Source organism: Stegodyphus dumicola, chromosome 1 (assembly GCF_044657685.1).
Source record: "Stegodyphus dumicola isolate Sdum_Otavi_A_Nest chromosome 1, ASM4465768v1".
NCBI classification, from domain to species: Eukaryota; Metazoa; Arthropoda; class Arachnida; order Araneae; family Eresidae; genus Stegodyphus; species Stegodyphus dumicola.
Window position 1 is genome coordinate 150,205,350 of NC_140768.1, and position 11,021 is coordinate 150,216,370.

General features: G+C 40.9%; 1 non-coding gene across 1 annotated transcript; it reads left to right on the forward strand.

Moving 5' to 3' along the window:
• Positions 1–1,567: 1,567 nt before the first annotated feature.
• Positions 1,568–1,640, forward strand: TRNAT-UGU (transfer RNA threonine (anticodon UGU)). Its single transcript has one exon. It is a non-coding gene; the product is annotated as a tRNA-Thr (tRNA).
• Positions 1,641–11,021: the final 9,381 nt, after the last annotated feature.

Sequence of the window (11,021 nt, forward strand, 5' to 3'; positions counted from 1 at the left end):
AGATAAGATAAATGTTCTTCAGCGCACCGAACACATTTGGGCGTAAAGTAACATCCTGCTTGAGTGTGGTGGAACCCCTGACAACGGTAACATTGTAGGGGCCCAGCTCTACCCTTATAATCTTCAATTCTTACTCTAAGCCCGCATAGGTTAGTAATGTTATGTATTTCCTTCGATTTATCCTTTCTGGGTAGTGAAACAAGGAAAAGAGGCAATTTAATAATCTCACCATTTCTCCTGCTAGTCATTTGTTTGATAGAACTAGCGACGAAATTTTTAAATTTTAATTCCTCATTAATTTCTTTGATTTCTGTATCATGAAGTAGTCCCCTAATGACTACTTTAATATCTTTATCTTGTGGCAAGATAAATGAGTGATGTTCAATTTTTGTGGCTTGAAGCAGCTTAACTATCACCCTGTAGTCTTCGTCATCTTTAGTCATAATTCTAATGCCTTTAGGAGTTTGACGGCTATCTACTTCAATATTACGCTCTTGAAAGGTTTTCCTGATATTATTCCAGACCTTGTTAGTCACTTTAATGGTAATAGGTGGAATTTTATATTTTCTGACAAAGTTTGTGTCAGTTATCTCATTTACGTCTTTATTTTGTGGGTGTGTTTCGGTTTGAGAGTGTTCCGTTTCCGGAGCAGTCGTATCCATTGTATCATTTTCGGTTTCAGCAGTAGGGGGTAATCCCTGTTGGTGTTTGCTATTTTCTGTTGACTCATGTTGTTTGTCTTTTGATTGTGTGTCATCATTATATTTCTTATCAATAATATCAGAGTTAATGTGCCTAGTGGCAAGTGGTAAGTCAGTCGGCATATCTTGTTTTTGCTTTTTCGCCGGCGGTTTTGCCGATCTGGTGCGTACTGTCTGGTCGCCTCTTCGTTTAGTATAAAATTCTTCGTCAGAACTAGATTCCTGATCGAGTGTGATTTCTTTTTCGGAGTTTGTTTGGTCATTATCATTAAATGTTAGTGGACTGCGCGAACGTTCGTTGTCACTTATTTTATCAGCTTCTTCAGTTTTTTGTGTATGTTTCGTTTTATTAGTATTACTATTTCTGTCAGCTAAGTATGCGTTGATGCATGTAAGCATGTGCACGTAGAATTTGTAGTCACGTTCTTGTTCGCAAGTAAGCGCGCCATCATCGCAACGCTTATGTTCTAGCTCTTCAATGAGCTGCTCAAAAACTAGGCTAATTCTGTCCATGATCGGTCCGAAAATCCAAAAATTCGCAGCGCCCAAGTACGCAGTAAGACCCGCGCCCTGGAACCGGGCCCGCTCGACGGCGTCCCGGCAGACAGATGGGCGGGCGAAAACTCACAAGGCTCCTGACAATCACCTGAAGTGAGAGCTAGGGAGTAACTATGTGAGTTGAAATCCAGCAAGGAAACAATCAAATAGCAGTAAACACTCAGCAATTAGGCGTGATAGCAAGAATATGGCAAGATAAGCAAGGCATAATCATAATCCGAATAACCGTCACTGCGTTAGCACGTGTCCGTGCTCATCGAAGCGTGAAAACGGCGATTTGGATTTGGCGGAACTCCCCACGATTCGTCGCCACCATAGCTCAGCGGTTAGAGCACTGGTCTTGTAAACCAGGGGTCGTGAGTTCGATCCTCACTGGTGGCTGTGTGAGATGTCTGCTCAAAAGAAACAGCAACCTCTCCCTCAACAATAAGATCCTTTTATACAAGAGTACCATCCTACCGATCCTGACGTACGCAGCTGTCGTCTGGTCTACTGCTGCCAATAGCCATCTAAAGAAAATACAAGTATTCCAGAGCGTCACGCTTCGTATCCTGACAAATGCTCATTATTTCGTCCGTAATGAAGTGCTTCATAACGATCTCAAAATTCTACCCCTAGATGCCTTTTTCCGGCAAAATTCGGCCAAATTCTTTAATAGATTAACGCAGATCGAAAACCCAGTCTTGCATTCGCTTCCTGCTTATGATCCAGCTGAGCCCAGCTCAGCTAAGCGACCTAGGAGCGTTCTTGAGAGAACTTATAACATCTTTCCTAGGAAGCCGAAGCGGAGGTGTCTGCTTGACTAGGAATTCTTTCTAAAAATTTTTAAATTAACAAGCACTTCACGGGCCTAACCCGACGACCCTTAATTAATTCCATACTTCCACATGCCCGCCGGACCTAATCCGGCCTCGTTTCTCGGTTCTATATCCGTGCTGCTATAGGTAACATGCCCCTCCACTTGCCAAGACCTCATCTTTTCATAAAACACGGCCCAGACAATCTTAAATCAGACTTGCAATAGTTTTAACGTTTCTCTATTATTTTATCACCTAACTTAATTATTCAACCTAAACTGCCTAATTTTTTGAAGTTTAAACTAATATTCTAATCTTCTAAATCTAACTCCCTCACATGCTACTCAAAACACTTTATTAATATATTTTTGTTCCAGCAATCTGCACATGTACAAGCTTGCATATCTTCAAACATCAACAGCAACCAGGTATTTTTGGTCAATTCTGTCCCCATTTTTTATTTCTTTCCACTTTTTAATCCACCTCTCCTCTCCAACTTTTAACGTTTTTCTTTAATTCCCTTCCCTTTAACTATCCTAAAACTTCTCCGTCTTTTCTACAGTTAACTTTCTCTCACGGTTCTTTCCGCTCCAAAAGTTGCTCCTATTGTACTCTCGCCACGGGCGGTAGGAGAACTTTTTCTACTCTTGAATCCTTTCCCCCCTTCTTTTCGTTCCACCTTCCCCTGCTCTGCTTTAGTCGTAAGACTCTCTCCCCCCCAGCCCATCCCCAAGGCATTAGCGATTACTGCGGTTTTCCGTATTACCTAATACACCTTTCCCGAGCCCTGGAAAATTATGATTCCCGGCTAATTGTCTTTCAATCTTTGCGATTCCATTAATGCAATGCATTCAGGAATCTGCCCTTATCCGTCACCTCTCTCTCTTTCAACCTAGTAAAACAGGTTGAAAGCAGAAAGAATTTATCGTCCATAGAATGGACTCCTTATTCACTTCCTTCCCCGTAAGCCCATAATGGTCTCCTTCATTACCCTTCAGCCAGTGCTTTGTCTTAATCACCTCAGTTTTCTCCTTAACGAAGTTGTGGAGGTAATTGCATTAAGTTGCAAAGGTACTCCGGAAAATATCGCCTTGGGCCCACGATTACGTCCTTCGCAAGCGAAGGCAACCCTGAGAATAACGCAGTTATCTCACCAATTTTTGAAGGCGGATAAACCTGCAGACCACGTGACGTCCTATCGACCAATTAGCCTCCTTCCCATTCTTAGCAAAATAACAGAAAAAGTAATTTTAGATAGCATAAACCGATTTATAGCAGAAAAAAAATCTTATTATTCCTGCACAGTTTGGCTTCCGGAAGGATCATTCCACCACCATGCAACTATATAGGGTGATTGAACAGATTTCCAGTGGTCTTCAAAATAATTTGCAAACTCCTGCAGTGTTCTTAGATATAGCCAAAGCTTTTGATCGTGTTTGGCTGGAAGGCCTAATATACAAACTTATTACTCTGGGTTTCCCAGAACATATCATCTCCATCATTAAATCCTATCTTGCAGATAGAACATTTGTCGTTCGCATTAATAACACAAATTCTACTATAAAACATATCAGAGCGGGCACTCCTCAGGGATGCCTTCTCTCGCCAACACTATTCAATATTTATGCGAACGATATCCCACATACACACAACACTACACTCGCCATGTACGCAGACGATACAGCGATTCTCACGCAAAGTGCTACACTTAGCTCAGCAATACAACAGATACAAGACCATATTCATGCTATCGAGTCCTGGCTGGTGGCCTGGAAAATCCAAATTAATGTAACCAAGTCAGAAGCTATTCTCTTCTGATGGAAAAGAAATATACCATTCAGCTTAACTATGTTCAACGAAAGGATCCCCTGGGTCAAGCAGACCAAATACCTAGGTGTTATTTTGGATAGGAGACTCACATTTCTGCCCCACATCAACCACTTAATCTCAAAGTTTCGAGGCAGTAGACATACACTTGCCCCCCTAATCACTCGAAACAGCGTTTTGGATATAGACCATAAATTACTCATTTACACGGCCGTGTTGCGTCCCATCCTAACTTATGCCTGCCCTGCCTGGGGATATCTATGCAAAACCCAGCTCAATAAACTTGTCTCACTAGAAAACAACACACTACGCATCATCTCAAAAGCACACTGGTATGTTAGGAACGAAGCCATTCATAGAGAACTAAACATTACCCAAATACATGAATTCATGAAACACGTATCCACTAAATTCTACACAAAGTTACATAAATCTAATAATCCTAGCATACCAGCACTCACATATGACATCAACCTTCCCGCTAATCGAAGACGACCAAGAGCCATTTTAAGAACTGTGCCTTAGTCATGAACATGGTAAAAATAAAAAAAAAAAAAAAATGTATATACAAATATACATAGATCACATGTACTTATATGTATATCTAAGAAAATCTATCAAAAAATATGGAAAAATATAATGAATTAGAAAAATTAAACAAAAAAAAAATAATAATAATAATAGAAAATACTGTGAAAAATCTCCGATAGAAAACAAAAAAAAAAAAAAAAAAGGGGGGGGGGAACTCTTTTTGGTTCATGCGACTAAGGCACATTACACTACTCAACATACAGTAACAACTATTACAATCACTTCCACCAATCCAAACACTTTGCATGTGCTACCCCTCAGCAAACCTATAAGCTTTCGCCTCGAAGAGACGGCATTGGATGGCCGCATGCACGTGACAGCCACCAGCTCCTCCAACACGCCAGCGTGACTACTCCAGTTCCAGACAAGACCTCACCGAGGAAGGAAGCTCTGCCTTACTGTATGCCGACTGTGAAAAGCTGCCTCCGCGGACTTACCCTCCGGCTTCTAATTGCAGTCGCTTTCTGTCATCCTACTTTTCGATTATGCCATCTCATCGAAACATCTACATGCGTATCCCAGCCGAAAAGATATGTCATACAAAAACTATGCCATACAAACACTACTAGAATAAGAATCGAAAAGCAACGAAGTCGTCGATCGGGATAGGACACTTCAGTCCAGGCGCCCGTTGAAAGGAACCTGCCGGTTCATGGATGATACTAAAATTATTGCTTTCCTGAAACATCTTCGACTGTTATAATGAAACCATGATTCTGTTTACACCACCCCCATCACGTTATCATGGACTCAGAATTTCAACTTACAGGACTGCTAGACTGTATTATGTGATGAAATTTGGTTTATTCCATATGTTGTTACTCTGATGATTGCCAATGCCAATGATTTGAAAATTACGGAGTTCCTATGGTTCAAAACCATTTACCTCCTCATCAGAATTACTAAAAGCGAGCAGAAATGAGAAAAAAAAAATTTTGCATAAGTGAATTACCTGATGCACACTAGAGGGAGCCACTGGCTCAAGAAAGTTTAGGGATAGAGATGAGATAATAAAAACTTAAGAATCATAATATTTTTTAAAAGTTTTTAGGTTTTATAATTTTTTTTTGTATTTTATATTTTATACTTTTTTTGGTTTTTATAAATTTTTTTATACACGATACAACACTAAAGCAGAAAACGGAGAGGAAAGATTTTAAGATTAATAGGCTCATTGGCATGTGGCTTGTGTAGGATAGTGCAAATAATAAATATGAACGCGTTGAAAATATTCATAGGCAGATTTTAAAAAATCTGCGGGAGATGTGATTCTATGCGAACAGATTGATACCTTTGCTTGAAGATCTTGGTTGCAGGTAGAGATGGTAATAAGCAATTATATGGCAGCCCGCTGAAGAGACTTCCTTCCTTCATGCCGCGGGAGCTGGAACTGATGTTGAGAGGGCGTGTCTTGCCCTTTTAGATGGAGGGTAGATGCCGAACTCTCGGCCAATCACGGCTCTTGGTCTCTTCTGTGAGCTGCGAATAGTAGGATCGTAGGCTGGCATCTGCTGGAGTGCTCGGTTATCAATCTGTTCAATTTTGAGGAATAAATTTTGACTATGTTTTTTGATAAGGTAATCAACAGGTTTAATGTTAAGGTCCGAATGAATCACATCTGTACGGACGTACCAAGCTGCGTTAAGGGCCATACGTAAGGTTTTACTTTGAAAAGATTGAAGTTTTTTCACATGAGTTTTTGCAGCAGTACCCCAGATTGTACATGCATACATAAAGACAGGTCTTATTATGGAAGTATAGAGAAGGATTTTGTTTTTAATTGACAGATTGCTCTTTCGAGCTAAAAATGGGTAAAGTTGGGCTCTGGCACCTTTTGCTTTGTTGAGAACATTTTCAATGTGAAGGCGCCAGGTTAATTTTGAATCAAGTACAACTCCTAGGTACTTGTAAGAGTTTGACCAGGGAACATAGTCGTCAAAGAATTTAATATTAATGGAAGGGTACGGGAGGGGGCTACGTTTGAATATCATAGCAGCACATTTAGCAACATTAATTTTTATTTTCCAAGTGATGAGCCAGTGCTCAAGGCTAGAGAGATAACTCTGAATGTTTCTGACTAAGTTTTCCAGGCGTTTGTGTTGAGCTAGGATGGCCGTATCATCTGCATAAAGTGCAAGAGTGATACTTGGTGATTTTGGTATGTCATTTATGAAAATGTTGAACAAAATTGGGCCTAAAAGTGACCCTTGGGGGACGCCGCTTAGTATAGGACGGGGTGTCGAAATGATAGAATTAACTCGTACAGAAAAAGATCTATTAGTGAGGTACGAATTAATTATATGAATTAAATGGGCCGAAACGTCAAGTCGTATGAGCTTGATAATAATTCCTATATGCCAAGTCCTATCAAATGCTTTGGCTATGTCAAGAAATAGAGCGCCAGTAAGCATTTTGTTACGAAACCCTTCGTGAATGAACTCCACTGTCCTCAGCAGCTGGTGCGTGGTGCAGTGTTTAGCTCGAAATCCAAATTGTTCATCAATCAGAACGTTGTGATTTCGGAGAAAATCATTCAGGCGTTTAAGTAACACAAACTCGTATATCTTAGATAACGAGGATAGGAGGCTGATAGGTCTATAATTTTGAGGGTTAGAAAGGCTCTGGCCTGGTTTTGGAATAGGCACAATAAGTGCTTGTTTCCAGCTTTGAGGAAAATAGCAATGCTGTATCATAAAATTTATAAGCATTACTAAGAAAAATAGATAATGGGTGGGTAAATTTTTAATCATACGATTAGAAATAGAGTCCATACCAGGGGCTTTTTTGGGTTTGAGCTTGGTAATGTATTCACTTACCTCGCTCATGGATGTATATTGTATTTCTCTCGCAAAAGGCGAGGAGAGGAAACGTTCAACATCCTGTGGGAAAGAACTTGCGCTGTTCGCAAAAATTCCTTCATTATGTGGTGTAAATTGAGTTTGAAGAGAATCCGCAATTAATTCGGATTTCTCAGCGTCTGTGTGAGCCACCACTGCGTCCGTAGCTAAGGACGGAATGTTAGATTTGTGTTTGCGTAGGCGGGCTGATGCGCGCCAAAGACTGTTATCATTGGTCGTTAGGGACTGAATGTAAGTCGTGTATTGTGATTGGAAGAAATGGTCACATGATGCCTTGATCTCATTTTGGAGAGCACGGAGTTGAATTTTTAAACCAGGATTTCTATTTCTTTGCCAAAGTCTCCGTACTTTATTCTTTTCTTTAATTTTGAGTTTAATTTCTTGAGGTAATTTACGAAAATTGGGTCTGAGGGTGGGTTTTGATACTTCCTTATAAGTATCTGTTAAAATGGTCGTTAAGTGATCAACTGCCGAGTCTATATCATGGCTGGATTTAATTTCAAGGGAGGGCAAACTTTTACTTTTAAGTTTGAAACTAAAATTGTCCCAGTTTGTAGAGACGAGTGCCGGAGAATTTTGATTAAAGATAGTACAATTAAGGTCTATGATTACGGGGTTGTGATCTGAGGATAAACAGTTTTCCACAGTCACGTGATATCCAAAAGGGATGTTTCGAAAGAGTGCCAAATCGATGAATGAAGGGGCACCCCGTGAACCATATCTAGTAGGGCAATCCGGCGCAATAACTTTAATTTGGGCGCACTGAGCCCATTTTAGAAGGCCACGACCAGCAGGGTTTGATCTATGGCAACGCCAATGCTGGTGGTGACAATTTAAATCACCAGCTATGATTAGATTGTTGGAAAAGGTGAGCAATTTGTTAAAATCAACCACAGGTAAATTTCCACCTGGTGGAAGATAGGCAGAGATCATTACAAGGGAGGGCGAATTTTGAATGAAAATTTCGATGATTGTTGCCTCGAGTTTACTCATACTCGGAGTGTCAATTCTTTTGTGTGGTATTGAATTTTTAATATAGACACATGTGCCACCATGATAAACATCACGAGTATTAGAAGCTTGTCTGTCATTTTTATATAATGCATAATTTGCAAGCTTGGGAGCTCTCCCTGGCTGGAGTTTGGTCTCTTGGACAAAAATAATGTCAAAATCTTTCTCTTCCACATAGTCTCGAAACTCATGGAATTTGGATAGAATGCCATTTGCATTCCAGGTGCATAGTTTTAAGTTTTTCAATCCTTTCAAAGTATTGAATTTTACTGACTGGGGATATCAGAGAATTGGAGAGTAATATAACTCTCAAAGATATAGTAAGCCGCGTCAGCACCAGATGGAGCCACTCTGAGCTGCGGTAAGGCGTTTTTGAATGCCAAAAGAAGTCTGCTCTGGTCAATACCAGGTTGGTTTGAGATTTGAATAATTGCCAATAGGATTTCGGTGCAATTTAGCGTCGAATTAGCTCCTAAGGGGACCGATAAATTTGGAAGAATTTGGGGTGCAGCTTGTTGCATACCCGTAAGGGCAGCAGAGTATGATACTCCAGGGCGAGTATTATTTGCACTGGGAGTGTGTGCAGCCGGCAGAACTGGAAATGTATTATGTTGTAGGTTAAATTTGTTAGTGTTGTCAACGGTCTGACTGGGTTTGGTGCTTGGCCTTGGAGGTTGTCTGTTTTTGGAGCCTGGGAACTTCGGGCAGGAACGCCAGTTAGCAGCATGGTTTCCCGAACAATTTGCACATTTGTTCGGTTCTTCAAATGGTTTAGTACATTCTTTGGCTTGATGCGGCCCAGCGCATCTGACGCATCGTCTTGGTAATGTGCAGACTTCAGATGAATGAAAGAATCCCTGACAACGCCAGCATTGGGAGGGACCTTTCTGACCTTTGAAGTGTTCCATGGATACCTCAGTTCCAAGGAGCTCAGTTATGGAATAGATTTCTTCAACTTTGAGGCTGTTGAAGATTTGTAGATAAAAGAGAGGCATTGGCATTTTTGTCTTCCATTTCTTAAGTTGAGAGATCTTGTGGATTTTGAAGCCAAGCACTTCAACCGCAGTCTGCACAACGTTGAGCGGTGTATTTGAGGGTAATCCCCTAATTACCACTTTAAGTGGTCTATCTGATTTGAGTGTGTGAGATTTGAATTCAATATTATTGTCTGTGAGGAATCTAACAACTGTTCTATAGTCTGTTTCGTTAGTAGTTGTGAGTTTTAGAAAATCAACGTTTTGTTTGGAAAGAACAGTTGGTGCGTGTCGGCGAAGCTGATTGAGGAGAAAGAACCAATCAGCTCGCGGTTTTATGAAAATTGGAGGTGGTGCTTGAATTTTTGGTGTTTGAGTGACAGCCGGCTGCTGCGTCGAGTGTTCAGTGTTATCAGAGTTTATGTTTGTGAAAGAATTGGATGTTGTGATGGTTTCATTACTATTAGTGTTGGGAAGTGTTTTTTTGGCAATTAAATGTTTTGGAGGAACTACAAATCCTTCGTTATCAGTTGGTCTGGTTCGTTTTTTAGAGTCAGTTTTAGGATTTTCTTTTGGAGGATTTTGATTGGCTGAGGATGAGGGTGGATTTGTATTTTGAATTTTAGGGTTAGAATTTTGAGTGTTGGAGTCCGAATCAGGGGTTTTAGAGGTCTTTTTACATTCTTTGAAGAATTCCTCTTCAGTGGCAGGGAGGGTGAAGATTAGCAGGGTGTCTCTCGTCGAGTGAGGACGTGCGAGAATGAGCTCCGCACAAGCCACCTGCAGCGATGCGATGCCGGAACTCTTAGCCGGCAACCCCTCCGAAGCAAGCACCGAGATGGACACGACCGTCCCTGTCTCCGACACTGAACCAACTCCAGAGGTAAATCCGGACGATTTGCTCATCCAGATTAAACAACTGTATCTTCTCAAGGCGAAATTCACAGAATTGGAACAGAATCTGTCCAGGGTCAGAAGATCAACTCCTCTTGCAAGCTTTGATCTCAAGTGCGTCGAACAAGAATCCAAGGTAACGCTTTTTAATCTTACCACTCTTGCGAAACGCCTAAATCTGCCTCTCTTTGCCATTCCCCCAACTGAAGATGAGTGTATTAAGAAATTAATCAAATCAGCTAAGGAACTAACTAAAGATGTTATCTCGAGTAAAAATAATCCAAATTCTGATAAACCTCAAAATTTAACTAAAAACACATCCAATAGCCCAATTCTAAAACCTGCAAAGTTAAATGCAGAAAAAATTCTTCATAGCGCTAAGAAAATTCAAAAATTAACTCTAAATTCAAGCGATAGTAACGATTTGCCTAAAAATAAAAAACTTAGGAAAGTTGACGATGAAGGTTTTCAGCGGCCTCCTCGCCATCTTGTAGCACGAGGTGCGCCAAATTCCCCTTCGAAACCACAACCTAACAATAGCCTGCCTCCATTTTGGAGCGAACAACCGGAGGAGGAATTGCCCCCCACCCAACCTGCGGTTAGGGTGGAAGAAAACAGCGATCTCGTGGAGCAACCCGGAGACGGTACTTCCCCCCCTACTGAAAGCTCTAAGAATTCAAAGAGAAAAATTCCTTTCTTCTTTGTAGAGCCCAAAGACTTTGAATTTCTTACCTCCTTAGTGCAAGCTACTGTGCCTACGGCCATCTGCAGGATGAAGGGTAAGTTTCTCCGCATAGAAATGCAGTCCGA